The sequence below is a fragment of the Gavia stellata genome, chromosome 32 (assembly GCF_030936135.1).
Source record: "Gavia stellata isolate bGavSte3 chromosome 32, bGavSte3.hap2, whole genome shotgun sequence".
NCBI classification, from domain to species: Eukaryota; Metazoa; Chordata; class Aves; order Gaviiformes; family Gaviidae; genus Gavia; species Gavia stellata.
Genome location: NC_082625.1, coordinates 5,196,814 through 5,202,455, shown reverse-complemented (window position 1 = coordinate 5,202,455; position 5,642 = coordinate 5,196,814).

Below are 5,642 nucleotides of genomic sequence, written 5' to 3'. Positions count from 1 at the left end.
TGTCCCCCAGCCCTCCCTGCCCCTTCCCGGACATCCTCCTCATGACAAAGCCAACCCCAGACTCACACGCGTGCCCCGAGTCGACCGGGGTGGGTGCTTTTGGATGCTGCGGGTCCATCAGCCTCCCAAACCCTCAGCTGGGTGTCACCCCTGGATATAGGCCTTGTGCCACATCCTGCTGCCATGTCCTCCCAGCTCGTGGAGCAGGGAAAGGGTTTGCAACCAGGTCAGGTCCATCCCCGGAAAGGCTCGGAGGAAACCCCTGTGGAGTGAGGGGAGGAATGTGGGATGGAGGGAGAGGGTGAGGTGCTGTTTGGAAGCATCCCTGGTCCTCAGGGACCACAGAACCTTGTCTTCACCTGCCCACCAGGGTCTTTGGGGAGAGGGGCACCCCCTGACCCCCCCCAACAACCTACATCTCTGCCACAGCCACCCTCATGGCTCCCACAGTGGAGGGGTAAAGGTGGGGGAGATACAAGAAGTGGGGTCATGGGGCTGGGCTCTGGCACAACCCCGCTGAACCAGGGCCAAACCCCCCGTGGTTCAAAGGGGGATGAGCAGGGAAAATGCTCCCCGCGTGCCTGGAGGGTGACCCCGGGCTCCTGCCAGGTCTCTGGCTGCTGAAGCTTTTTCCCCTCTGAGGTGCAGCGGAGTTCCCCGAGGCAGCCAGACCCTCTGCCATTGACATACGGGCGCTTCTCTCCCTTGAAAGTTTTGAAAACCTGGCCGAGGGCATTCCTGCAGCCCCAGTCTCCTCCACGGGCATCTTCCTCTGACACGTCCCCCCGGACACCCCCAAGAGCACCCACATTCCCCAGCCCCCCATGCACACACGCACCCTGACCCATGAGAGCACCCGTCCCTGGATCCCTCCCAGAGAAACTCCACGGCAAAGGAGACGCCTCGCCGTGGCCGCCCGCCTCCGCGCGCCCGAGCATCCCCCAGCGCCGCGGCTGGAGGGGGACCGCGGCTGCACCGCGTCGCCTGGCGCCCATGCAGGTCAAAGAAGCACATTTTAGCTACAGAAATCGGGTATTTAAAAATAATAATTGTTTGAAAGGAGACGGGAGGAGAGACTTGGAGTGAAGGATCTGATCTTTCCTGGTGACTGGCTCCACCATTCACCGCTGGATTTCTGGTTCACTTTTCGGTTGAGGAATGGACTCAGACAAAGCAGATTTGTTGGCTTTGTGTCTCGCCCCATCCACCTCTCAACACACACCATTGCCCCTTCCCATCCCCCCTCTTCTTCTCTGTTACCAAAGAAATTACAAAACCAAAAACCCAACAACAAAAAAATTCCCTCCTGGGAACCAACGTCGGTGTACGGTGGGAAAAGAAAAATCCGAGGGATCTGGTGGCAAAATCCAGCCCTGGGTGTGAGAAAGGGGAAAACTCCCCGATGAGATCAAAAGGGAAAAAAACAACCCAAAAAAAGGAATAACAACAGAAACCACAACCAAACAATCTCAACGCAAAGACCGGCAACTAACCAAAAAGACGCCAGATTTTTTTTTTTTGTGCCAATTAACAACCTGCCTTAAAACGCGAATTTCTGGAGCAATGGTACTAGCTTCAAAACGATCGTTTCCTCCGAGCTCTCGATGGTGACTTGTGCCATATAAAATAGCAATCATGAGGCCAAACCCTTACAATCAGCCCTCGTCCCAGCCGCCCCACGGGCTCCTTGCCAGCCTGGGGTGTCCTTGGGAGGAGCAGGAGGTGCTGCTGGGGACAGGGAAGGGCTGGGAGAGGCTTGGGGATGGAGGGGAGGCAAGGTCCCCTCCTTCCCCCACCACTTGAGGAAAAAAAAAAAATCCTCCAAAACCAACCATCAACCAAAAAAAAAGAAAGAGGGACACTATTGAATTTATGCGGGTAAAATAGTACCATCTGTGTTCTAGCGCTATGGTTTCTTCGATTCACTTTACTTTGAGAGCGATCTGTTGTGTAACAGGAAGGCACCTTGTTGAAAAGAAGGAAAAAAGGAAAAAAAAAGTGTATGTGTTCACCAAAAAACCCCCCAAAAAGCACCCCGAAAAAAGAGGGAAAAAAGGACAAAAGAATGAGAGAAAGAAAAACCCCTGCACACGAAGCCCTGACCGGCCGTGGTCACCGGCGGGGTTAGAGGACATCTTTAACCAAAGAGCTCCTGGGGTAGGTGGGCAGTGGAGGGGTCGGGGGTGTCAAACTGTACACGGTCACACCAAACTCAACCAATTTATTGCTGGAAAGAGAGGGTGGGAGGGAGGGAGGGATGGAGAGAGGGAAGGAGCGGGAAGGGGCAGGTGCCGCAGCGTATTTTGCCAACCACAACCCAAAAACTAACGGCAAAGCGAATCTCACCCCCCCAGGACCCCACTCCCCGCCACTGATTTTTTCCCCTAACGTTGTTTCTTCTTGTCTTGTCGTGACGTGGTGACGATGGTGGTGGATTCCTGAACCCCATCAAGTAGTATTCAAGGGCTGAAAAGCCAGGAAGGGGGCCTTGGTTTGGGAAGTGAAAAACACACAGAAAAAAAAAAAGGGAAAAAAAGGAAAAGAAAGAAAAAGAAAAAAAAAAGAAAAGAAAAAAAAAAAGTAAATGCTACAGGCCCTCAAGGATGCAAAAGACATTTCTAGTGAGAACCCGAGAATAAAGGCTACCTCACTTGAGTTTTCAATTTTTGTGATTTGAAAATCACGTCTGATACCAAAGATTTTGTTGCCTTGTCTGGTCTGTGCTGGAAACGCCACTTTCCCTGCTCCCCACAGACGGGCCGGCCGAGAGCCCCCCACCCCGGCCGAGAGCCTCTCGCTGCCCCCAGACCCCCCCCAGCCCCGTCCCCAGAGAGCGAGGGAGAAGGCAAGCGAGCGACTCCGGGATGGCAGCGTGGTAGATGAGTGCCTTTTTCTTGTACCAAAGGTGTGTGGCCATTTCTTTGCTCCTCTGCTTTGATCCTAAAGACTCACTATTACCTCAGCTCTCCAAAGGGTCGGATTCTGGCAACTCTTGTAGTCTTTGGGTGTTGGGATGAAGGAAAGAAACCCAACCCTTGTCCTAATTGAAGAGAAAACATCCCCCTTGCCTCCCGCTGCAGGAGGGGTGCTGGTTCCCCGGCATGCCACCCTCTCAGATGTCCCTGTGCCCCCCAACCTGGCGTGGTCCCCAGGGTCCCTCCATCCAGCCCCCCTTGCCCCAGGAGCACTGACCTGGTGTCTGGGTCCCTTCTGTGGGGCGTTTCTCCTGGGGAAAGGCCTTGCGCCATGTCCTTCGCTGGCTTGGCGCTGGGACTGCACGGAAGCCGATGAGATGAAGACATGGGTTTCATCACGGGGTGTTTCTTCCTCGCTCAGCTCAGACTTGTGCTTCGTTTTCCCTTTTTGGTAGCGCAGGGAGGGTTTGTGGCATTTCTGTCCGGGAAGACGAAGGCAGGAGTGGTGGAAGGCCTCACCCTGGGCTTTTTCCCAACCCCTCCTGTAGGGAACGGTTTGGAGCTGTGAAACCTTTCAGCAGAAATCGTTTCCAAGTCCCCAAAAGGGCATTTTTGGCTTGTTGGGGGAGATGGGTGCAGCTGGGTCCGCTCCACTCCGCCGCTCAGCTTTAGCAAAAGGCAACGGGAGAACCCGCCGGAGAAGATGCTCTTCCGCAGCAATCTCCAGAATGTCTAGTTTAGGGAAATCTTGGGTTGAATTGTACCTACTTGGTTCAGGCTCCGGCTGAGGTGGCTCCTTTTGAGTTGGACCAAACTTGCCCAGGGCCACCCGCCCTGGCGACAACAAGCCCGGCCGGGACCCCCATCATGTTGGGCAACCTGACAGAGCAGGTCAGAGCATCCCGCACCCCATCGCCTCCCCGTCCCCCTGCTCCCCCTCCACACTACTGCCTTGGCCAGATCTTGCCCAACCCCGTGGCCGAGCCACCCCACTTCTACCTGATACCCACATGGCTTGTGATACCAAAGACGTTCTCTATGCAGGAGAAAGCCTTCTTTTCCACCCAGCACAGACCTTACAAGCCTTTGACAATGTTCTCTGAAATACCTCAAAATATTTAATGTATAGTTTATGTGATAAAAAAAAAAATTACTTAGCTAGTTTTTGGAATTTGTGACTTGAAGCTTTATACTGTTAAATTATAATTTTGCAGAAGACGGCATGTTCTTATTTCTTTGACGCGTTCAATGGGAGACATATTGAATGTTAAGGAAATGAAAGCGGGATAGTTTCACGATTTAAAAAAAAAGAGAGAGAAAGAGAGAGAGAAAGAGAGAGAGAAAGATTAAAAAAAGGACCCTTGGAGTTTACAGATTTCATATTTAAACAAGTCCTTTTAAAAAAAAAAAGAAAAAAAAGAAAAACTAATAATGATGATGATACCTTTGCGTTCAGATGTGTTACTTTTCTCTGAGTCATGTCGTACAAGAGTATTTATTATATGTGTTCTGTGTTCAAATGTAATTTAAAGAAGACAAAAAAAAAGACAAAAAAAAAAAGACAAGATGAGAATTTGATTTATGCATGAAAAAAATATACTCTTTCTTGAAGTAATGTAATAATTATTCGGGGAGGGGTGGTCGGGTGGGAGCGGGAGGGGACAAACTGTGCTTTTTTTGTCCACGAGTTTTTGGTTGATGAGGACTTCTCTGCATGGATCACGTTTTTTTCCAACTCACGCAACCACGGGAGAGTCGTCGTTTATCCCCTTGGTTTCTTCCTTCGCCTCTTTTCTTCCTTTCCTCACCCTGAAAATCACGTGGCAGCGATGTGGGGAGGCAGGGGGCTGCTCGGAGGACCCCCGGGGAGGACGGGGCGCACGGCGTGGCCCCGTGCCCGGCGAACAGGGTAAGGGTATCTGGGGCACTGGACCCCGGTGTGTGTGCCCACCCGTCCCACCTGCCGCCGTGGGGTCCAGCTCCTCGCCATGCTTTGGGTTTGGTTTTTTGGTTGTTTCTTTTTTTTGCTTTATCCAGCTCTGTGGGTCAAATCCCAAGTGCAGACGAGAGAAGGAGAGACAATCAGCTGTCATGACCTGAGCCGGCGAAGCCACGGGGCTCCTCGTGTGCTCTGAGACAAGGGAAACAACCCCCGGGCACCCCAAACCTCCCCCCGGGGCTGAGACCTTTCCAGGTGACGCTCCCACGTCCCGGTACGGTACCTTGGGGTGACCTCACTGACCTGCCTCTGCCCTTGCCCTGCATAGAAAGAGGCCCTGAAGATGGTGCTGCATCAACGCCCAACCGGACCTAGGGATGGACTGGAGCGACCCATTTCTGAGGTTTTTCTTCCCAAGGATGTGGTCCGGGTGAGAGGCACCACCCAGCACAGTGTCTGCCCCTGCCCGGCTTTCCTGTGCCACCCAGCCCGGCTCTCACCCTGCATGGAGGCACCCGTTCTGGTTGAAGGCGTAAGAAGAAGTGGAAGAGGTCCTGGAGGACCACAGCCCACCGCAGGTCTCAGGGGACTTTCGAAGGTCTCCCTGCCTGCCCTAGACAGCCAGGGAGCTTTCTGCAAATGTCCAGAGAGCCCCCCCAAACAGGGATGCATCCCCTGCTCCTTCCTCCACCTGCTCCTCCTCCTTTCCTTGCTTAAAGACGGGAGGAGAGAGGCAGTAAGGAGTCACATCTTTGGAAGTCAGGAAGGTGATAGGGGCCCAGAGGAGG